The sequence below is a fragment of the Camelus bactrianus genome, chromosome 15, assembly GCF_048773025.1.
Source record: "Camelus bactrianus isolate YW-2024 breed Bactrian camel chromosome 15, ASM4877302v1, whole genome shotgun sequence".
NCBI classification, from domain to species: domain Eukaryota; kingdom Metazoa; phylum Chordata; class Mammalia; order Artiodactyla; family Camelidae; genus Camelus; species Camelus bactrianus.
The window spans coordinates 53,698,001-53,722,210 of NC_133553.1; the positions used below are offsets into that span (position 1 = coordinate 53,698,001).

Genomic DNA, 24,210 nt, shown 5'->3' on the forward strand with positions numbered 1-24,210 from the left:
TGGCACATAGTAGACCTGCCTTAAATACTAGCTGAATGCATGAATGAATGAATGAAAACTATTCCAGGGCTTTAACCAATTTCTGAGAGTTTATAAGAGGGATGTTGAAATTTTAAATTTCCCCTTAGGCCACATCTTCTATGGATCCTTAAAAGGCATCTCTGGGTTCCTTTTAGGTCCTCTCCTGGCACATGGAGCAGGGCTTATTTTCATGTCTCTGCATCTGTTCTACTTGTTGAGTGGTGCATGGGTTTTGCTGCACAGTTGTAATAATTTTAACCTGAGATTGTAAAAACTTGTTTCATGAATTCTCATCATTGTGCTTTGCCCAGGATCACATGCTGCTTTCTCAGAGATGTCAGGGTGCAGCTGCTTGTAATACTTCTGTACTAGCAATGTGCTCGATTTCTTGTTCCAGTTCATGGCAGGGGACAAGGGATTGCCTGTGCCTTATATGGCCTCATTGGTTTTGGGTAGTGATTTTACTGGAGCTAAAAACTCTCATTCCAAAGTCAAAGCTTTCCTAAATGTCTCCTAGATTCTGCTTCTGTCCTTCCTTCCTTCCTTCCTTCCTTCCTTCCTTCCTTCCTTCCTTCCTTCCTTTCTTCTTCCCACTGTCCCTCCCTCCCTTCCCCTCTCTCTTAATTTTAACCTGTTCCTTTGGGTTAGAACTATCTATGAGAAATCAAGTTTTGCTGATTCTCCCTGCCTCTTCTTGCCATCTTATTTGGCTGTAGAGCCCCTAAACAGAGCAGAAAATGTGGCATTCAAAGTAACAGAGTAAACTTCTCCTCTGTCCTAAGGAGCTTAAGCAACTAGGCCACCAGGATTTTACGTAGAAAATCTTTTTACTAACTAAGGCCTTAAGGAATCCCAGATGCTTAAAGCATACCTCCTCTTATTTCCATCCATATTATTATTTCCTGGGAATGTGTTTAAACATAAAGAGATATTATTAATGCACATATTTCTTTTTCTTTTTTCCCCTCTCATAGTCTGCCTTTTTTGGCTTGGTTGGTTTTTAAAGGGAGTACACACTTGACCAGCTGTTTGGTTTCCCACAGCCAACATGCACATGCCCAGGGTGTTCCCCTGTGATTTTCAAGGCCTGGCTTTCTTCTGATAAGGTCAGCAGAACACACAGCTTATCCACATCTGCTGTGTTCCTCGAGGTCAATCAAAGTGTTCTTCCTTCTGGGACTAATGGGAGTCTCCCAGAGAGAAACAATTATTGCACTCGAAAAATCTATTGATCTACATTGTATGGTTCACCTGGTATTTGGGGTCCAGGAATACTTTTTGAAACTGGGAGATCAATTCAGGGGATTCAGAATGAAAAGACATTAGTGAATACACTCATGCTATACATTTCTGAGTATTTGCTGCTGCTACTGTTAGAACAGCAGAATTCTGAATTCAGTTGCTGCAAAATGTCAACAACGTAGGTCATTTAGCATTATTGACTTCATTGGTTGAATTATAAGTTCATGATAATAGTATTGGGCACAGCCACAGATTAAAAAACAGTCAATAGAATCAAGATTGTTCCTGTTAGTGTGATTTCCCATTCCCCCTTTTTCTTTGCTTAAATTTGAGGCCTCTTTTTTATGTCTCCTGATGCTGATTTGGATAGAAATATGAGGGGAAGACACTGCATGTTGCAGAAAGCAAGATTATGGGGCTGCCAACTTTTAGAATTCACATCTCATTTGAAACCCATGTTGGAATTGTCACAAGAAGCTTGGGACCAGGACAACATTCTATGTGTTGCCATCCAGATCCAGGAATTGAATAAATAACAAAAACCCTTCAATAAACTATCTACCCTTTGGCTCTTTGTTTCAATATAGTTTTGTTGTGAAATATTTTTTTCCCACAGTTGCAAGCCAATTAACTGAGTCCAATCTCATACCCTCCTTTTGGAATTAGAAGACCTAGATCTAAATCCCAGTCACACCCTTATCAGCTATTTGTATATTTGCTCTGGGTTTATATCTGCAGAATATGAAAGATACTTTCTCATAGTTTCTCACAGCACACAGGAGACCCTTAAAACATTACCCTAATTTATATCTTTATATTCTGGAAAGTCTAAGAGCAATGAAATGAACTAAATGCTAAAGAAGATACTGAATCAATCTCAGGGTGATATACTTGAACTTTTGTAGGAAAATGCTTGGATATGAAGTTCTGTTCCTTATGAAGATATTTTTCTGAGGGCATAAGAGGTGACAGTTGTTATTCCATTGAGGTATAGGACAAAATCTGAAGATTTTGTGTTGGAGCATTTATTCATTGCTCTTATACTCTCATATCTACAGGAGTCCATAGAATGTTCAGTAATTAGTAGCTTCAGTCTTGTCATCTATGAAGTGGGGTTAGTGATTGTGACAGTCTCATAGAATTTGGTGAGGATTGAATGGGATAAAGTATAAAAGTAGCTTTGCATACCACCTGGCACATAGTAAAGGTTCAACAAGAACTTGATTAATATTATTATCAGTATTATTAAAAATCCCACCACAGGGGTTGCTACATTTCCAAAGGGAGGTTGAAAAGGATAGAACAGATTTTCTCTACGTTCATCCTAGCTATAAAATAGACACTTTTGTAATCTTGATAAATCTAAGGTAGTAAGTACCAGAACAGTGTTGAGGTCTCTGTTTTTGGACTTGGATAATTCTCAATGACAACTCTCATATATGGAAGTCCACATTTTGAAATCTCAAAATGTTGAAAAGCCCCAAGACAAACATTAAGTAGCATTTAGGCATGTCTCCCTTTCAAATGGGTATAATTTAATGACAACTCATCCTTTTCACTTTCAGAGATCCTCAAATCTGTTTCAGAAGTTATTCGCTATTTTTTTCTAGAAATATAATTTTATAAACAAGTGGAAATAAACCAATCTGTATGAATATTTTTTCCTGATTAGAGAACATGCTGGCTTTAGTTGCTGGCAGTGCAAAAGCGTGGATACAGGAAGGCCTAATTGGTTAGAACAATATATGAGCTGGTTTAATGTTCTGGGTCAAATCATTGGGAAACTTACATTCCTTATGCAAAATTAAATGTGTTGCAAGCATCTTTCCTGTCAAATGCCATTTTTGTTTTCTTTTGCTCATTTGGTTCCAAGTTTGACTTGTGGAGATGAACCACAGGTAGCACTGTCACATAGATTCAGATGCTGTTTGTAGGCAGCAATTAAGTTCTGACTATTATTGTCCTTGCTATTTTATTTTTTGTTAATATCTCCTTTTCTCATTAGTACAACCTAGCATTCCTCATTCTTCTATTTGTAGTCTGCAGGTTATGGTTTGGTCCTATTTTGGCATAGATTTTCTTTCTCTCTGAGTGATTCCCAACTTCATCATATGCTTTGAGCTCCCTGATGGATGGGGAGCAGGGTTATGGCAAACCTGCTCTTACAGTATCAGGATCCTGTGAGAGGTTAGCAATATCCTCACTCAAAGTGGCAGGTTCTCATCACTACTGCTCTTCCCTGTGGTTACCTGTCCTTACAGCTGGCTGCACTGCATTGGGCTGTTTGGATGTGATCAGGTGACCAGCAGACCCTTTGTTCTCTTCTTTAGTTCTGCTACTCTCAGAATATAGGCCAGTTCATAGTTGATGGACCTTTTCTGATCTAGAATTGGCTGGACATGACAAGTGGATGTAAGGAGGAGGAAGAGAGGGAAATTGAAAATAATTATTAGGTTTATATACTGGGCTTCTGAATGGATAGGGCTTGCAATACTAATATAAGGAATAAGGAAATAGGTTTGGTTGGAAAAATAATAAGATTGGTTTTGAACAGGAGTTTGTTCTGCATTCAGATCATCCTTCAGGTGGAAATGCACAGATCTGTAACTCAGATACATAGGAGGCTGGCTGCTCAGTGGGAGGATCTGCGCCTTAAAAGGACTTTTAGAAAAAAATGAACACATCCTTCAGTTATGTGAAATCAGTCACAAGGAGTGTGTGGGCATCCCCTTTCATAAGAATTCAGACAGGTAGGTGCTACCTGAATTTACCTCAATCTCCACTCATCCTAAAGACTTATACTCTTATACTGGGTTTGCCTTATTATTTGCATTTCTGCCTGGACCCTATAGTCATTTGTTTTTGTAACCAAACAAATTTAAATCCCAAAAGTAGCAGTTGGTAAAAATGGCTTGATGAAATACATGACTTTCCTATGTTCCCCCAATATTAAACATCAATGTACATGAACTGCATTTCTCATGCTGAATTACGATGACGAACAAACATTTCAAGCTGATGGGCTGTCAGTTTAGACTTGGGAGTATTACTATCTTTTTCTATATCAATGTTTAGGTGATACATAAATCTTTGTCTAACTTTTACTTTTTCTATTTAAAATGTTATTTAAAAAATGGAGACAATCAAAGTGCTAATACTGATGTTACAAAGTTTGAAATCACTCAGTGTAATACTTGCTAGGCTTGTTCAGCCACTCATTGGTATTTTAGATGGAAACTTAAAGACAGCATGTCTCAAATGTAGAAAAGATATCATTAAAGACCAAGTGTACAAGAAGAGGTGTATTTTTTAATATTTTAATGGATTTGCTTGTAGAGCATATAAGTCTATTCTACTTTTCCTTTTTCAAATCTTGTAGAAGTTTTCTGGAGCATGGTATGCATATAATATATACTACATGAATTTGTTTGTTTTTCAGAGTTATGGTTGCAAAGTCTTACCCAAAGGAAACAAATTTCATTGGTAGATTTCTTTAGGATCTGACATAGGCCATTGGGGGAGATTTAGGGGGGGCATTTATACACCTAGTAAGTGCCAGGCCCTCTTGAATTGTCACAGAAGTCCTGCAGGTAGGAATTGTCCTTGCTTAGTAAGGTAGTACCTATTGTCTCAATCTGCCTAGCTCTGTTTCCCGGCTTCTCCACTGACTTGCTCTGGACCTGGGCAAGCAACATAACTCTTCTAAGCCTTAGTGTTATCATCTGTAAAATGGTTTGTTGCGAGTACTACACGAGGTAATATGTGTTAGCACAGTTAGTGCAACTCCTGGCTTACAATAATCACTCAACAAATGTTGGCTGTTGTTATTTAGGGTAGGATCTTTGAAATCCTTTCATTTTGAACGGTTGCCTACTCTTCCTCTAGGCAGAGCTGCTCTTGGCCTTCCAAAGGCAGAGGGGGCTACTTCCTGTGTTCGGTGGCCTCCTCCCTGGTTCACAGACCATCTGAGGAAATTGCTTAGAACTGGAGAATTTTGCCACTATGCCTTTTTGCCACTCGGTTTCCATCTTTGGTCTGTCCTTTCTCACCCTGACCTACACAGCTTGCCTTTTAAACTACTGACTCTTCCTTGCTTAAAATGAAATTAATTTCTCCCTCTGGCATCATTCTCCTCAGCCACCTACCTGCTATTTCCCTATAAAGTTCAAATGACTTCAGTGTTTCAGGGAACTTAAGGTGAGAAACATGGAAAGACGTAAAGCTGATGGTCTTCAGCGTGGCCAGCATTTTAATTGGAGTGACTGTGTAGTGTGCTATTAATTAAATGGGAAGTTATTTTTAGAGGTATGTGTTCATTAGTCCTTCTGAGCACCTCTTCCTTCAGATTTGTAAAAAAAAAAAAGGGGGGGGGTTAATTTATGGCCTGGTTAGAAGTCATTAACTCTTTATCTTCACCTTGTTCAGCAAAATCACTCATGGGTCTTCTCTGTTGCTAGAAATGCAAGCGAAGGCAGGATGGACACGCACTTGGGAAACAAAGCTGCCTTTCTTCCTGGAGTGCATTCTCTCCAGTGATACCTCCCAGCGACAGTGCTCTAGGCTCTGGAGATTTGCTTCAAATACTCTTATATGTACTTTTGAGCTTCATCATAGAATCCAGCTCTCAGAGCTACCGAGCCATTTTAAAAGCACAGGGCTCTGCTGTTTTTCAGGGGATGATTCAGCCTTCAGTTCATGCTCTGGCAATTTATCCCCAGGGCTATCTCTAAAGTCTTGTTGTAGATTGTGAATCATCTTGAATTTAAAAAACAGTTTTACAAAATTTGAAGCAAGATTATACCAAGTAAATGTATGTATGCAATTGTATATATGTATGTATATACACATACATATGTATGAGTCATATATGTACTTTTAAAACAAGATGAATCTTCAAAAAAAGATACATCCTGTATGATTCCATTCATATAACTCTTTCAAAATGGCAATGCTATAGAGACAGAGACAAGATCAGTGGTTGCCAGGTATTAGGGACAGGGTGACCATAAAGGGGTAGACGGGATACTTTGTGATGATAGATCAGTTTTGTATCTTGATTGTGGTGGTAGTTACACAAATCTGTACATGTGACAAAATTTCATAGAACTAAACACACATACACACACACACACATACACACAAAGAAAGAAAACAAGAAAAACAGTCCTAGCAAGATAATTATAATATGTGTTAATTTAAATACGCATAAATACAACAAATAAAGAAAGCAAATGAAATATGTATTGCTAAGATTTGTAATAGACTGATTAGCTGTAGCTGGATGGGCAAATTATTAGACATTTAATCAAGTCATATTTACATACAATGTCAGTTGAAATAGGTTCACTGACGTCTTTTGCTTTGTTATGGTTTTTAGTGCCTATCAATGAATAATAAAGCATTTCAATTCCCTACAACTGTGTTATGATTTCAGTACCTTGCATTTTGCTTCGGGCTTAGTCAATAATTTCCTGTGACTCTTCCTATAATCAAGGCATTAAAAATCTTAAGTTAACAAAGGATTATTTTTTGCATTAGAAAAGGACAGAGTTTTAATGCATGAGTTTATAAATGCTCATTCCTGTTGTGGACATTAACCTCTGTGTGGTCAGTCACCAATAATGCTGAATTTATGGGAAATAATTTTTTTCTCTTTCCTTTTATCACCGTCATCCCACTTCGATATGGCTATTGACTCTGATTGATTTTCAGGAGTGTGAGGGTAACTGAGAAGACCACCTTTCTCTTAGTTTCTGACTCTTGATTTTCTTGGAAACATTAACTCCTTATACACAACCAGTCTTGATAAATTGTGAGGAGATTAGGCTTACTTTGTGGGATCCCCTTTCTTTGTGTATATTATCTCTCTTTTAGTTGCACAAAATTCCCAGTGCCTTCATAGGGCTGGGGTCCTATTTCTTTTAATTTTTTGGTGGTGGGGGAGGGTCCTATTTCTTATAGTGGAAAGTGATCTGATAAGTAAATAACATGACAGCATGTTAAATCATCTATGGGCATTTTCATCTTAAGTGAGATTACCAGAAAAAATAAAAATAATCTATTGTGGTAATTCATTTAAGCAATTTTTTACATCTAAAATGCCAGTAATTAAATATGCCTAGGAAGATCTAAATAGTAACCCACTGGTACTGGAAGGAAATTAACCTAAAGGAGTGAATTTTTTAAATATAGTAGAATTTTAGTTACTATGGCACCTGGGAAGGAAAGAAAATTTTTTTAGAGGTGCATCCAGTTGGCTTTTTCCATATTGTTCGAGTTATGCTGATCAAGTCATCACTTAACTCAAGTATGAAGCTTTCCTTACCTCTGTGTTTTCAAAATGCTGAAATTTTTGGAAGTAAAATAGAATTTGGGGAATCTGTACATCTTACCATCTCTACCAGATTTTAAGTTCTCTGAGAGCAGGGGCCGTGTCTTTTACAGCTTTGTGTCTTAGAACTATATTTAGTAGGTATTTAATATACTTAATATATTTAATAGTAGGTATTTAATAAAGATGAGCATATTTAATGAGATTGATACCATCAAAAAATTTAGATGCAAACCTACTAATGCACAGGTGAGAGCAATCACTGATTGCTATATATTCATTTTGTGAGATCTCTGATTCTTCCTTAATACCACATTCAGCAACAATGCAGCATTAATTGCTTTATATTCTTTGCCTTGGTATTCTTAAAGAGATCATTTGGGATATTAATGTTAAATGTATATACATGTGTAAAAAGTTCTACTATATGTCCATTTCTCAAAGATGCTTCCTTGCTTAAGATGAGAACATCTGTGCTTTGGGAAAATGCGTCTGTTCTATAATGGGCACCCACGGTTATTGTTCAAAGAGAAAACTTAATATTGCTTTTCAGCAAAAGTAGCAGATGGCCAATATACAACCCATATCAGTATCAATAATGCTTTTACTACATTTATGGGTTTATATTTCCAAATTTCATTCCCAGAAGTAGAATAACAACTATATATTATTCTGCTCTAAAATAATCCTAAACTCTGAATTCTAAAACTATGAAAATAAAAGCTTTAAATTTTTTAAATTTGTATTAAAAAAAATCCATGTCACAAAGTAGAATTCAGCAAACTTCTTTAAAAGGGCTGGACAGTAATAATTTTTGGCTTTGCAAGCCAGTCAGTTTCTGCTTCAACTAATTTAGCACTGCTCTTGTAGGGGAATCAGCCATAGAGCATATGGAAATGAATGAGTGTGACTGGATTTAGCCCACAGGCATTAGTTTGCTAACCCCTGTTATAGACAGTATTAAAGGAATGTTAATCAGAAACACAAAATAAAAAACTTTTTTGCTTTATTTTGTGGAGAAAGTTACTGTTATGAAGGAGATTCACCTAGAAGCACTATTGAGATGATGTGTATAAACCAGATGGTTAAGTACAAGCACAAAGCCAAAGGCTGAGAAGTTTATTTTTGAAAAGTTACTCATTGCCACTTATTTGATACTAAAATGGGTATCAGATGAATCTCAAAATGGGTACCATAGGCACTCAATTTCTATATTAGATAAAGGAAAAATAGCAATCCATTGTTCTTCCATTTAGACCAATCTAAATTGATTATCCTCCTCATCTCCCATTTACCCTGCCACATGTCTCTCTTAAACCATAATTTCAGGAGTAAAAGTATTTATACATTTTTGCTGAGTTCAAGGATTCAATATGCTGAGCAACATATGGTTCAAGGAGCTGACCTGCAATTTTCTGATTGATAATGGAAATGTTAATGTATTGTTAGCCTTCTTATTTCAGCCTAAAGTGCTAGAATCATTATGTTGTGCCTGTAAAGTGTGCAAGCAAAAGGGAAGGTGCAGAAGTTGAGGTCTATTTTTCTAGTTAATTATAATATTGGAAAAGTGAATTAGCTGGAAGGAAAAATCCAATTTCATACCCTTTTGCTGGTAAAAGGGGCAATGTAATAACCAATTTCTGAACTCTGTAATACTATTCTTTGGATAAGTTTATTGCAGGGAGTTTTACCCATTAATCTATGTCTTATAATTATTAGGACAACACTTGCTACTGTGGATCCTAAGATTGCACTGAGCGAAACACACCATTTCTCTGGACTTGTTGTCCATCTCTCTGCCCTGATGCTCTCGGGTTGCCATGACATTCCAAAGAGCAGTTACCCAGTCACCTTGGGTCACCTTCTAGCTCTGTGCCTGCAAGGCTCATACTGAGTCTGAAGAAGAGAGAGAGAAAAGGTGAAAAAGAAAGCCAGGGGGTGGTGCCTGGGGGGTGTCCTGTTGCTTCTCTACTCACAGGGGCAAGTCTGTGATGTGCCTTCTTAAGAGGAAGGATGAGGGATCAGTGTTTGAGGGACACAAAAATCTGAGGCATTACAATGGCTTGTGGCCTCCAAATGGTCACAGCACACAGATATACAGTCTATCTGTGGCATTAAAATGTTAAGGAGGAGCAATTAGGAAAAGAGTCTAAAAAGACTCATTAGAGGAGTAATAATGAAAAAAAGGTTAAGAAACACTGCTCTGTGGGGAAGAAAGAGGGTCCCTTTGCCTTTTGTCTCAACCTTTCCTAAGTACCTGGTTTGATCAAGCAGACACTGGACACCCATCTGCTGGTGGATGGTGTCTAAGTCCCAGAGGTGCTCCAACTTTGCTTCGATGCAGGCAGCGGGAGAGGCCTGGGTGACTCTCTTGTCCACCAAGCCTAGGCCCCAGAGCACTGCTCCTTACACGTTATCCTCTGGTTCTGGTTCTCGGGATCCACGAGCTGGAGGCTGAAAAACTAGTCAAGTGCTGGTTGCAGTGTTTTGTGCTGCCATGTAGGATGGCATACACAGTTATTTGTGAGGAGAAACTCTAAAAGACTTTGAAAATCTTGAGGGCATTTTTATGCTGCCCAGTTTTACTGTCTTTAGAGGAAAGGATTAGGTTTTTCTTTTCCACCAGAACAATTTAAAGTTAAACTCTTTGTAAATGTCAAAATTCTAAATAACAGTCCCCCTTCTCTAATATGTTACTATAGGAGGGGAAAATGCTGAACAAAATGCATAGCTAGCCTTTCCTTGGTCCCTCCTTCTCGCCCTGTAAGGATAATGAATTTCAGTGAAAACTGAGTGCTCTGGAAGAGTGAGGACATTTTCCTGATCTAACTCCTTTGTTGACATCATCCCCAGCTCTCAGTTTCTGGGCTAAAGCAGAAGCTGTGCAGTTCGGACCTTGAGCAGCTGAAAGTCCAATTAGCAGAGTCTCAGGCTGACATGTTCACACCTAGAAACCTCTTTGGAGATAGGCTATGTACGTGGCAGTTACCAAAAGGATGTTCTCGCCTCTGGGGCTGACTCAGTCAGGAATTGATTGGAAAAAAAAAAAAAGCAGTTGGTGAAATTTGGGGATGACGTTAGAGTCTATTTGTCTCCCTTCTTTGCCATATAATTTCTCAGGGTGAGCCATTCTACAGAATGGGAGAGATTAATTTAAGGTCAAGCAGATATTTATCAGTGCCAGGCACTGCCCCCAACATCGCCAGGAAGTAAAAAGCACTCAGAGTGTGAGAGAGATAAGAAAGTATAAACCCAACTGCAATAATTTAAAAAAAAAAAGCAGAAGTTGGGTGTGTCATGAGAAAGAGACAAGAAACATAGTGTAGATGATCAAAGAAAAATAGATTACATCTGATTGGAAGGGCTCAGAGAGGCTTCCTGAAGAAGTGACATATGCAGTAGGCCTGCAAACAAGGGTAGGATTTGAAGGCAGGATGGAGGGGCGCATGTTCCAGGGGAAGGGAGGATATGAGCAGATGCTGGTCCCTGGGAAAGCACCAGGTGTATTAAGGGAACAAGCAGCTGCTTCTTGGACTAGGAAGTTACAGGTGATGTTTGAGCACAATTTCCTCTAGTAGAGGGCAGAAGCTACCTTGAAAATGTGGATGAAAAAGAAGCAGAACTAGCAGAGGCTGCAAGCTTAGACAGCTCTTTAGAAGGCCTGACATGGAGTTCAAGGTCAGAGCGGCTCATTCTGCAACAACCCCCACGTGCATCTCCGTTTTGCAGGATTGTATGAGCTGATTTCCTTGACTGCAGAGCCAGACACCTTGGTGTCCATTTGAGGGCCCCAGCACTGGAGGGGCACGGAGGAGAGTTTCAGGGGGAAAGGCTCCTTTCTCTGTCATTACTCAGAATTCACTGAGTTTACTCTCCAAGTCCAAGACGAATTTCTTCTCAGGTTGCACGGGCCCCAGGCCACAGCCTGGAGGCCCCTGGTCTTGCTAGAGTAGTGGGACTCCTCCCCTGGTTTTATTGGGTGCCATGATCAAGCCCTGACCTCCCTGGGCTTCCTTTTCCTGGTCTCATGGATGGTGCTATTACCTTCTCTATGTCAAGATCCAGTTAGGACCTAAAGTGATTGTATATATGAAAGCACTTTGAAAAGTTCTATTTTCTAAAGTAGTATAACCTGGTAGTTTTGCTTGATAAATTATAAATAATTTTTGATAAGCTCTTTGCTCCATTGGCCTAAAATATAGAATCTGACCCCTTTAGGGGTCATTTTAAACTCATAGATCAATTGAATGTAAACATTAAAGGGACTTGAGAACCATCTAGTTATCCTCATCTGCTGAAAGGCAGTCCATTATAGTGGCCAAGAGTGTAGATGCTAGAAATAGACTGAACATGTCCAAATCCCATCTCTGCTACTTATGAGTTACATGACTTTGAGCAAGACTATTTGAAACCTCTCTGTGCCTCAGTTTCCTCATCTGTAAAGTGCGGATGAAAAAAACGCTATCTCATAGAGTTGTGAGGGTGAAGTGAATTAATATGTGCAGAGCCCTGAGAATCTGCACATAGTCGGTGCTACATGCACTGGTATGGCTAGTTTAATGGACTCGTTTTGTAGATGAGGAGACTAGGAGGTCTAGAGAGGTGAAGTGACTTGCTCCAGGCATTCATTTGCTTGGTGGCTGGGACAGGACTAGAACATGTTTACTGTCCTCTGTTTGTTCAGGCAGTAGGTTTTGCATTTGTTGAATATTTTAACATGAAGAAAAATCTGCCAAAATTCTTTACGTATCTTCAAGGGTGGAAAAAGTCAGGCATCCTCAGGGAGAAGGAGGAGCCCCTTAGAAAGAACTGTGGAAAATGTGTCCTTACGTGTAGATTAACACTGTGTAAATTCTCCGAGAGCTGTTCACAATGAATATCCCTGTGGTTGCCTTTTCCCACCTTTCTGAGGCACTTGCATCACACTTGGTGGTCTGGGTTGGTGTAGTGAGAGAAAATTACACAAGGTTCTCCTTGGGCTATAAGAAGAAATAAATTGTAGACTGCTGCCTTGAGAGGAGAGTTTACATTTCTTCATGCTTGTATTCTAGGTGCCTAGCACAGAGACTCAGTAAACGTCCAGTGAATTAACATAGAATAAATTAATGTCCTGCTTTGGACATTGGAGGAAAGTTCTGCTTGTGCAGCCACATTGTTGCCTACTAGAGACATTAATTTCCTATTGTTTCTTACCCTGTCCTGGGACCCAAACAGGACGTCCTGAGGGGCTCGTTCTTGGGTCCTTCAGGGGAGCCTCTGGACCTCTCAGGACCTTAGTTTATGTATCCATGAATCCATGAAAGGGGAATAATAATCTGAACAACATTTTACAGATAAATAAGCATCTATCTGCAAAAGGCTTAACCAGCTGAGGGGAGAGACATTAGGAGGCATGGGAGATGTTGGGAAGTAGTAAAACAGCAGGGAAGCGCCACCTAGCAGCCTGCACCCGGGAGCCTGGTTGGACAAGGGAGTCAGCCTCAGAGGGGATGTGAGAACACTGCACAGCTCCAGAGCGAGAGGGGCTCAGTGGGAGCTTCCACACTTCTCTTCCTCAGAGGCTCAGGAAAGACAGGTGGCCAAGGGTTCCAGGACCTAGAAGAGGCATATCCCTGTCCTGCTTACCTGTGCCAAGGAACAGTATGGAAGCACTCTAGTGTGCAGGTGAGGCCAGCTCCAGGATAATATAAGTCAGGGTCCCATTCAACTTGTGGACCACTTGGCATTCCATGGAAACATTTCCACGTTAATGGTAAAATGAGAAGACAGCAAAGTGTGTGTTTGTGTGCATGAGTGCACACACCCACAAGGCAGACTTTTTTTCCCCTTCTAATCTGTGTTTCTACTTCTTAATGATAAAAATTTTTTCTTCATGAAATGACAGTGTTGATGGATGGTAGTTAAAAACAAAAAACAAAACCTCTTTACTCAAAAAAAAAAAGTTGGTGCCCTATTCAAAATAGGGCTAAATTCAAAATTTGAACCCCATGATAATATCTATATCCATCTATCTGTCTATCTATTTATCTCTATCTATCTATCTTCTACTGGTGTATGAAATCCCAAAATCACCTGTTGAAATGACTTATCTAGGCTTCCATGAACCCAGAAATTAAGTAGTAGTGTTACTTCTATTGGAGTCTGAAAGCTGTGGGAGGCTTCAAGGAGCTGTTCAGAGGCTGGAGTTCAAAGTCAAAGGCAGGTCTTATGTTCTGACCAGGCAGGAAAATATGTTAAATAATAACACTATTTATAAGAATCATTGGTTGAGTATCTTCTAGAACAGTGCTAGGAAGTTTATATATTTTTTTAAGATTTATAACAATCCTGGCAACGGGTGACCTATCAGCATTTAATGATGAGGAAACTGAGGTTCAAAGATATATTAGTTTGCCCAAAGTTACCTAACAAGGAAGCTGCTGAGCTGGAATTTTAAAGCCTTTTGGGCTTTCATAATGAGGGCTATATACAAATAATAGCTACTATTTATGTAGATCTTACTGTGCTCCAGGCATCATGCCTAAGCTCTTTTATATGCAAATATTATTAGAACCCTATGAGGTATGTATGTATTCCCACTTTGCAGAAAAGTAAATTGAGTCTAAGAAAGGCTAAATTGTTTGTCTGAGGTCATAGCTAATAAAAGGCATAGTTGGGGCCTGAAGCAATCTGCACTTCACCACCATACTAAGTTGTCACTCAACAGTGTAAGCTTCCTGGGAAAGGGGTTATATCTTCTTGTATGTCTTGGCAGTCTCTTAGCTCATTTAAGATCAGAGAAGAGAAAGGATCACCAAAACATTTGTAGAGAGGTAAGGAATTGGAATTTGTGGAAAGGGCTTCTCTGGGTACAGAGGACGGTGAAGGACAAGATTTTTCCTGCCTTAATAGCAGGAAACTGGAGTTGCCTTGTTGAATAAAATAGGATGAGTGCTATTCTTCAGGGCCCATATAATCCATACAAACTAAAGGGCTATGTCAAAACAAAGTGAGAACCAGAGCAGAGAGGTAGGCAGGTAAAAGAGTGGTGTCCAGAAGTCACAAGCATTTCTGAACAGGTGAGAAACCCTCTGCCCAGTGGAAAGATGGTGGTATGTTTTGCAAGTACAAGGAGTGAAATCCAGAGAAGCGAAATCTATCACAGTACTCCTCCAAGTGGGGCCACAGCTGGGGAGCATGCTCATCACTTGACAGCTTGTTAGAAATGCAGATTTGGGGGCCTACTGAATCAGCTCATCAGGGAGTGAGATCCAGAAATCTGTGCTTCTTATGTATACTAAAATTTGAGTAGTGCTGTGTTACAGTCTTCTTCTCAGGTGCCATCTCATGCCAGCCCTGGTAGTGCTCCAAGCTTTAGGACACCATAGCACCCCGAGATGCCAGGCGGCCAATGCTGGACCCCTGATGGTCCAGACCTCGGCACTTCCCTATCACTCTCTGTAACCACTCAACAACTGCTTGAGAAGTTTCTGCAGCAGGTTCTGTAAGAGACAGCCTTATATCCCACATAGGAAGATAGCATTTAGAAGAGTTGACAAATCATATCTTTTTCTGGCACATGAGGAAGAACTCATTGTGACTGTGAAAATTCCTCTATGTTTTAGTAACATTTTCTCTACACGATGGGAGACAGAGAAGCCTACTATAGGACAGAGAACCCAGTGTCTCTGTATTTCAAGAGAAAAATAAGTTTTTAGAAGTAGTAAGAAGCTAATGTCAAGTGCTTGAATTTATTGCCTAAAAAGGAAGAATGCTCATGTCCATTTTGAAATGAACGAAAGTGAGTGACCTCTTGTGTTGCAGGAAGATTTGATCTAATATATCACAGGTGCTTTACTTTTAATTTTTCACTGGCCCAGAGAGCACTCAAAGGGTGACCTGTCAGGATCTAGGAAGGTGATGCTTCTAAATATCTCCCTCATCAAAATCCACAGTACCTGAAATGCCACCATTGGAGATACCTTGTTTATGGCTACATGTTTCATACAGGTATCTTTCTTAACAGATCTGGGAAAAATATGGTCTATTGATGTTAAAACCTTCATGTAAATAGGATTCTGGGGAGCTGGTGCACCTGGGGATGATTGGGAGGGAATGAGAAAGAAGAGAATTTTTATGCAGAAAGGGAAAGAATAATTTTCCTAAGGTTTACCTCATGTGAACCCATCACTCTCCCTAATAATTCTTTGAGCCCCAGCTAACCAGCCTAGAGCCAGCTTTAGGAGTTCACAGTCCTGCCTTCATTGAATGCCCCTGGTCAGGGAGCCCTGACCTGAGAATACAATTGGTCCTTTGGCTTTGGTCTATAACTGAGGAAAAGGCAATTTCTTTACCAGTGAGGGGCATTGCTGTCAGCCCACTAGATATTCCCCTCCCTTCACTCATTTAGTTATATGCATCCAGGTCACATGCCAGACCTTGGTGCATGCCTCCATAGGTTTCTTATCTCCTTTTCCAAATATTATCTCTATCACTGACCATTCCACATCCAGAACCATGCTCTATGGGTCTTGAAGACTTCAGGAATCTTTTCTAAATTAAATATCCCTAGATGTGATTATACTTTGTTTTATTTTCTGCTATCTCCTTAATTATCAATTAATAATAACAAATTTTAGTTGATGGTCATTGAGATCAAGGAGATTATTTTGGGAGATTGTGATATGATACCAAAATTTTACTCTCAAGAACAACAGCCATGAGGACTTTGTAGAGATGTAGAGAGGACAACAGAAAATTTTTAAAAGTGAAAAAAAAATAGAACTTGCCAAGATAATTACTGATAGCAACTATGTAATAAATTGTCTCACAGAAAGCAGTAGTTGTAAGAAGCCAAAGTATTTGTAAATGGGGACAATTTAAAGCTTTGGGTTTTTAAAAAGTTGTTATTTAAGAAGGTTTTATATTTAGATGCATTTTCTATAGCTTTATTGTATAATTATATGTATAATATGTCACATATATAATAAATATATAATATATAATATTTTATTAAATGTATTTATTCAATTTATTTAGATACAGCAAGGGATAAAATATGGAGGAATTCCTGAAAGAACTAAATTTTGAACCAACATTTCAAAGAGGCAGGAATTAGAAGAGAGGACTGGCATTTAGAGAGGATAGCATAAGCGCCCAGGAAGGGTGAAGTTACACACAGGAGGCTATCAGTTGCTTGACTAAGGCAGAACAGCCAATGGGGGAGGGCTGGAACATAAAGTTCAAGCCAAATGGAGGGACCAGCTGATGAAGCAACCAGAGTGATAGCCTTGGGAATTGGATCTGGAGGTTCCCGGGAAGCTCATGAGCAGATGACTCAATATGGGGAGTGTGAAGGAAGGGCTTGGAGAGGCCACTAGTCCAATCCTGAAGGGGGAGACAGAGGACTGCAGGGAAATAAAGTGGCTGGTTGCTCTCAGATCATACAAAAGTGAATCTGAGAAATGGACAGAAACAATGTCTCCACCTTGCTCTTGTAGTGGGAATACGGGGAGTCTCCTCTCAGTTCCCCTTAATACTTCTCTCATCAAGGTAACTTCTGGGACAAAGATGATGAGACTCAAAGATGATGAGACAAAGATGATGGTTCCCTCTGGCTAAGGCTGCAGAATGGGTCAAGTGGCTCTTTCAGATGATCTGAGCCTCTCCCCCATGAAGGGGCTCAGGCTCCCTTCTGTGTATCTGTTAAGGTGAACCATTAGCAAAAGCCATCATGCTCAGGGAGCCAAAAGTCTCTTTGCCTGGTGGTAGAACAATGGCAAATGCATCCATCAGGCTGGTGGCTGGCTCCATTTGTTAGGGGGTGGGGGTGGATGATAACAATCATTTTAAAAAAATTCCAGATTGATATAAAGAGCTGAAATCTCAAAATGGCTCTTCAAATCAGTGGGCAAAGTGTTTTAACTACTCATTTTCAAATGATCCCCCCCACAACCCCTACAAATTAATTTAGAAGCTGTCTGTCTTTGAGAATAGAGCCATAGAGAGGAAACTCATGTTAATCTGATTTATTCTTAGTTCAGAGGGACAAGACTACAAATGGTGTTTGAAGGGGCAAAAATAGATCCCCAGATGCTTCATGGAGACAGGAGAGCTTCCATTTTCTTCTCAGCGTTAGAGAACACACCCTCAGGAAAATGATGAAGCCCGGGAAATTATGAATATCAAATTAACTAAATCAGAAAACCAGTGGACAGCTGCAATTTTCTGCCATGAGGGTTTTTTGTTGTTGTTTTTGTAGTTTGTTTTGTTTTGTTTTCTATTTAAGGAGTAGGAAACGTTTTATGCGTTGGGTTTGCCAATTGATTCCAAGAGCATATTATGCTAATAGATAGTAGTTTTACAAAATAAAAAGACATTTGGGTTTCTATTCTGAATTTCAGGCATGGGGGTGCATCACCACTGTTATATCCTACTTATTCACTCTGATGAAAGAAAAGAAGATTGAACATTAAAAGCTGAAGGTCATCCATACAGTCGTCCCAATAGCAATCTGTGTACCTTTAACCCTGTGGAGGAAAAGTAATTACCCTTTGGCTTCTGGTGACCTCAACTAACCTTTGTTGAAGGACCAGAGAAAATAAAGGCTGACCATCAGCCTGCCCTCACTGCCCTGGGCTTAACCTGCTGTGTGAATGAAGAACAACCCAACAATAGGATGAGAGGATGTTGCCATGGAAATAGCCCAGGATGAAGGAGCAAAAATCAGAAATTTATCACAATTAATTGTTTTATTAAGAACCTCCCAGCTTTTGGATTATTCCCTGGGGAGGGGGAAGGGTGTGCTCTCATTTAGATCTTCTAGGAGAAAAATTCTGCTTGAATAAAAGAAGCAGCCCATACAGTAAAACCATTAAGTTATGGCTAGAACTAAACAGCTTTCTGAGAAACGAAAGGATCTATATCTTCACATAATCTATACAGATGCAGATGCAAACAGCCAAGTCAAGGGCCTAGGAACCTCATGCTACCCGGCAAATAGGTTGAGGTGCAGGTTTGGGCGTCTGTCTTTTAATATTTTCAGTGCATGTTGGCTGTGTTTCTATGCCTTGGCAAGGTCTGGAGAGAACAGGTAATCATATTCAACTGTCTATCAGCGAATAGAAATGTAATGTCACATTTTGTTGTCCTTATTTAACCTCTGTGTTAAATAGAATCTAGGTTCTATGTGTTTTTCAGGTGAGCTCATTTAGATTAGAAAATAAAAACTTGCCATCCAATTATGTTCAGATTAAACTAGACTAACCCAAGATGCTCTGGCTGCCATAGACTAATTGTAGAAAAAAGAAACCAAGTGCATAAAAGACAGTTCTTTTATGGAGGGCCCACAAGTTATCTCTCAGGAATAAGCAGATCTATTTAGAAGTGATACTGTTGATTTTTCACAGTAGAATGCTTTCATTTATTTTATTTTCATTTTTAGTTTATTTTAATGCAAGCATGAAATTAAACTTTAGAAAGTAAAAATGTGGATGTTTTTATTAGTTCTTTCATTTATTTTTATTAAGTGGGCTAATGAATTGTTAAATAAATGAGAACCGGAACTTTTTTTTTTTTCTTTCTTTTCTTTTCTTTTCTTTTCTTTTCTTTTCTTTTCTTTTCTTTTCTTTTTTTTTTTTTTTTTTTTTTTTTTGGTGGATGCTAGAATAGCAATGTAAAACACTCATTTGTTGTATTTCCTTAACAGTGACTTATTTATGTTAATCAGTTTTTAAAATAATTTGAGGTACTAAAACAAAGCAGGCGGTTAAGCTCAGATATTGATTTTCTCTTTAATGGATAGTTCATCAGTGAAATTGTAACCTCCGATGAAGAATAAACCATAGCAGGTCTTTACTGAAGACCTCATTCACAATGAAAAGAACTGCTTTTTTTTTTTTTTTTTGTCGCTGCATAAGATGACAACATGAGCGTCATTTATGCATTTTAACTCCAGATATTTATAGGAAATTAAACTCATATTGAGGGGAAGGATTATTCAGCTTTCATTAGCACTTGGAAAGTTACATTTAATACATAAAAACTTTTAAAACAAAAAGATGCTGTTGGCACTCTGTTAAGTCACAATGAAATTCAATTCTTGCGTTTCCTGTTTACCCTTCTGCCTGCAGTTAGTTTATCACTCAGTCTGTAATTCTCCTATTGTTAGGGTCAGGATTCTCTGTTTGCTGACACTCCAGGTACCTGTGGGCTTAAGGCCCATCTCAAATAATATAGTGGACATGGCTAGACTTGTTAAGCAATCTCTGTGGCCTTTGGCAGGCTTTTAATCTTTTTCTCTGCTATAGATAACAGTTTTTCTTAAGTAGCAACAACACATCTCTAAAAATAAACCTGCAACAAGGTTCTGCTTGTGCTTACCTTATAGTTCAGCTGCACCTTGCTTGTGATCATGCTTCTTCATTCCCATGTGCTTTAGTTTTTTTGGAGGCGGAAGCCCATACCTGCTTGTAGGGCTCAAAGAACATTCCTTCTGGCTGAGGTACTTGCAGCACTGAGCTTGGACTTCAAGGCTCTCACTATATTTGGACTATCTCCAGGTTTTCTGTGTTTATTAACCCTCAGTTGGACAGCTTGACTGAGGCAGCAGAACCAAAAGTGAAGACGGTAAGAGGTTTCTGTTGTTTTACCTGTTTGGGCCAATAGAAGAGTGAGAGAGAGAGAATGATGATCCAGATCAAAATGTAAAAACCAAGGCTCATCTGTCCTCACGTGGAGACAGCAAATATTTTCTTGGTCTTCCCCATTCAAAATGATTATGCAGAGTTTCTGCTGGTTTGGGTAATCAGGTGTGTATTAAAATTACTGAAAGATATTTCACTACATATAGTCTATTTATGGTGTGCATTTTTATTGTTCTAATTTTGTTTAGAGGAAAGACATTATATGTATTTGTTTAATTTACATAGAAATCTTCCCAAAAGAGTTTTGCAAGGAACTGGGTAGATCAAATCTCTCAATGACTAGGTATTTAAATGAAGACATGAGAATATTTACTGATTTATAACTAATAGTGTTTCAACTTAACTGCTGTTAAGTAATACCCATAAAAAATGATATTAAAGTATGAAGAATTATTTAAAAGATGAGGACTACCGAGAGTAGTTCTGTATATTTTTCTAGTTGTCTACTCTTTGCTTCTAATCCTTAATCCTAAGTATTCATTCAACTACTAAATAAAAGTACAAACTATGCAATGTAAATAAGGAACTAAATACAATATCCTAGAAACAAAAAAGTAATTATGTGATAAATGAAAGAAAAAATTAGGTAATAAATACATATGTGGAAAATGCTAAAAATCGCCATTCAGGACACTTTGAATATACATATTTAAAAAACAACACGGAATTTTGTTAAAAGAGTTTAAGATAATTTTTGTAGAGTTTATGTATATATTTAAAAGAAAAACATGACATTTTGTCAACAGAGTTTACAATAATGTTGAGTTGAATGGATACTTTCAACTGAAGGGGAAACAGAGCTATTTTAATAGCTTATGGGTGTTAACACTACCAGCTCCAAATTAAACATACATTAATGGCATGGCATTATTCTGCCACATTCAGCATTTAAAATATCTTTCCAAGTATTATGTGCAATGTAATGGATCATATATAGAATATAGGATATTTCACGGGAAATATCTAAATGTGGTATTAACACTGTATTTGGGTTAAAGGATGCAAAAACATTATTAAAAATTACATAGCATCAATGTTCCCTATAAAAAGATATCATTCAGTCATTTTCAACAGGCTGATAGAAACATAATACTGTCAAGCTTCCTATAGTTTCAAGCACACTGTAGAAAGAAGGTAACTTACAAAAATAAATTGAAATCTATTTAAATAAATCTCAGAAAACAAAGATATTCCAAAGGAATGGTCACATTTGCCTTTCACAAAAGTCTTACATGGTTCATCCTAAGTTTGAACCAGGGAGTAGGAATTTTATAAAACATGTCATTTTAAAATATATATTATGTCATTCTAAAGCCAATGATTAACCCAGTTTAAAGCCCCAAACACCAGAATTCCATATACAATAATATCATGTATCCAGCTGTGAAGTAGCTGGATTTGGTGCTATTTGCACCTTCACACCACCAGCACTTATAAGTACAGCTAATAGCTAAGCTTTGAGCAAGAGTATCAGCTACCCTAAAAGTTACCTTCAAGATTAAATACCTTTAAATGCTGCAGCGCCCCGGATTTCCAGTTAACCAAACTATATTTCCAGCAAAAACTCTTGAGTAGTTCTCGTCTGTAGCCCTTCCTGCTGGTCTTCTTAGGAAGCGGTGCTGGAACGTTTTCTTTAAAATCCTGTTGATAATTTGACTCTGTCAACTAGTGCTTGTCGACCCATCACTAGCCTTTCTTATGGTGGAGATGACTGGAAGGTTGAAGGGCTGCAGGCCATACATCAGCTCCACTTCTCAGTGTACCTCAGTATGAACGTGGCATCATGACTCTGAGGAAAGGAGGGGGAGCTGAGCCATCATATATTCCACAAATTGCAGGCTTTCCCTCTGTCCTGCAGTGCTGGAGAAGGGGATTATTGCTGCAGGAAAAAAAAAAATCTGGCCACACTGTAGAAATAATCACTGCAGTTCAGCTTGCCCCCCACCTCCTCCTGTTTTCTCTCTCTCTCTCTCTCTCTGTCTCTCCCTTGCTCTCTCTTTCTCGCTCTCTGTGCGAGGCCCCAGCTGATTCAGGCTGCATCCATCCATACATAAATCATTCCCCTTATTCTATTGGTTACATGGTACATGGCAAGTATTGATTTTTTCCGTTGCCTCATTGCTGGAGAACACTTGGTTTTTGTGAGACAGAAAAAGGAGGAAAAAAAAAAAAAAGACCAAACCAAATAAAAAAAAAATCCTCACCGGAGTTCAGTCTAGATAAAAAAATAATCAGGCAGATTTGTACCATCCTAATGATAAGCATGTTCCAAAAAGAGCATACTTTGGGGAGGCCCTTTACTATCTGTTTGCACGTTCTTCTGGTCTACTCTGTTTCTCAAAATAAAAAAGAATTGTTCCCAGTTGTGAAGAGCTCTGGGTTCAGGAAGTTGGAATGGCATACAGAGAGGGAGACTCTCTCTCACTGTGCAGGGCAAGAAAACATCTAATTGATCACTGTTAAACCAGGAAATAAAAAGAAAGTTAAGTTAAAACACAACTTGCTCTAAAAACAAGAATTAGGAGTCAAAAATAATGCCTCATGGCCAAATGACATGTAGGGGACAGGAAGAAAGAGATGTTTATCCCTAGGCTTGTGTGGCAATAAAATGAGCAAGAGTGCCTTGTTTGTGTGAAGTGTAAATATGGAATGTGCCTCAGCTGTCAAAATATTGTGTCTTTTAATACTCAGAGACAAGATATAGCCAAAAAGGTGAATAGGTCTTAGTTTAGGATTCTGATATTTAGATATCAGAGATAGTGTGTTTTTTAGAACTTAAGTTAAAACACATAGGAGTCTTAATATATGACTTGTCACAAAGACCAATTTGTTCTAAAGTGAAAGTTGCCCTTGGACTCACTCCAAAGAGGTTTTAATTCTGAAATATCAAAATGACTTCTTTGTGAGGTAGTCGTATCCAAAGGATCATTCCAATATACAAAGAGATTGTTATAGTGAGGAAATCGTTATAAGAAGGTTATACAACACATATAAAGTGTGAAAAGACTATAAAAAGCCCAATTTTAATTTTGTAAACCTATGTGACAATTGATTACCAATCTAACAAAGGGTGACGTTTAGAAACAAACACAATTCAGCATGTTATACAAGTGACAGGATATTTTATTTTGTGTTCTACTTAGAGCCATCAATTAACAAGTTTACCATGCACAAATTGCAGATGAGAAGTGTAAAGACTTCTTTAACCAACTTTATGGTTAAGCAGAACATCTTTAAAAGAATTCCTCCTAACTCAAAACATTTACTCTGCACAATAGAGTCTATTAAGTTAAACTGTCACTAACCTCTGAAGTCAGACTAGGATTTCCCTTCTTTTGCCTCACAAAAGCTGTGCTGGGGGATTGTTTTTGTTCTTCTTGTTTGTCAGTTTACTTTGTGGTCCTTGGTGCTTGATTCGTGTTTATGATAGGGTCTGCCCAATAGAAGATTCTGTGGAGCAGAACTGCAAGGGAGTTGAGGCCAGCCCATCTGGGTGTGTGGCCCTTCGGTGCATAGAATAATACGTCTCTTTCTTCTCATTGTTAAGTTCCTTTTATTGAAGGACTCTGATCATCTCTTTTTGCATAAAAGTACTGGTTTATCGAAATTGCCATTTCAAGGGAACCTCTTGAATGAAGATGTGGAAGAAGGCCTGCATCGAATTTTGTCCAAATGAATGTTTTATTGTTTTGTTTTGTTTGTGCGGCTGTTATCGTTTTGGGCTCCAGTCCAGATTCAGGTTCTCTCAGCAAGCTCATATCCATGGACCAGGGATAGTGGGATGCCTCACTACCTGCCTAGGTGGTGAAGGATTCAATAAAGGACTTTGAGCATTTTAGATTTAAAAGGGAAACAGACAAGAAAACAACAACAAAAGCTCTAGGAAACCCTTTGAACCTGACCTTCTCCTTTTCTTTGTCTCATCCTTTCCTG

At 38.6% G+C, this 24,210-nt stretch overlaps 1 protein-coding gene across 3 annotated transcripts in view; it reads left to right on the forward strand.

Annotated features, from left to right (window-relative positions):
• The window catches only part of CCDC85A (coiled-coil domain containing 85A), a 1,028,435-nt gene that overhangs the window by 315,115 nt on the left and 689,110 nt on the right, over nt 1-24,210 (forward strand). The gene's annotated exons all lie outside the window — the stretch shown is intronic.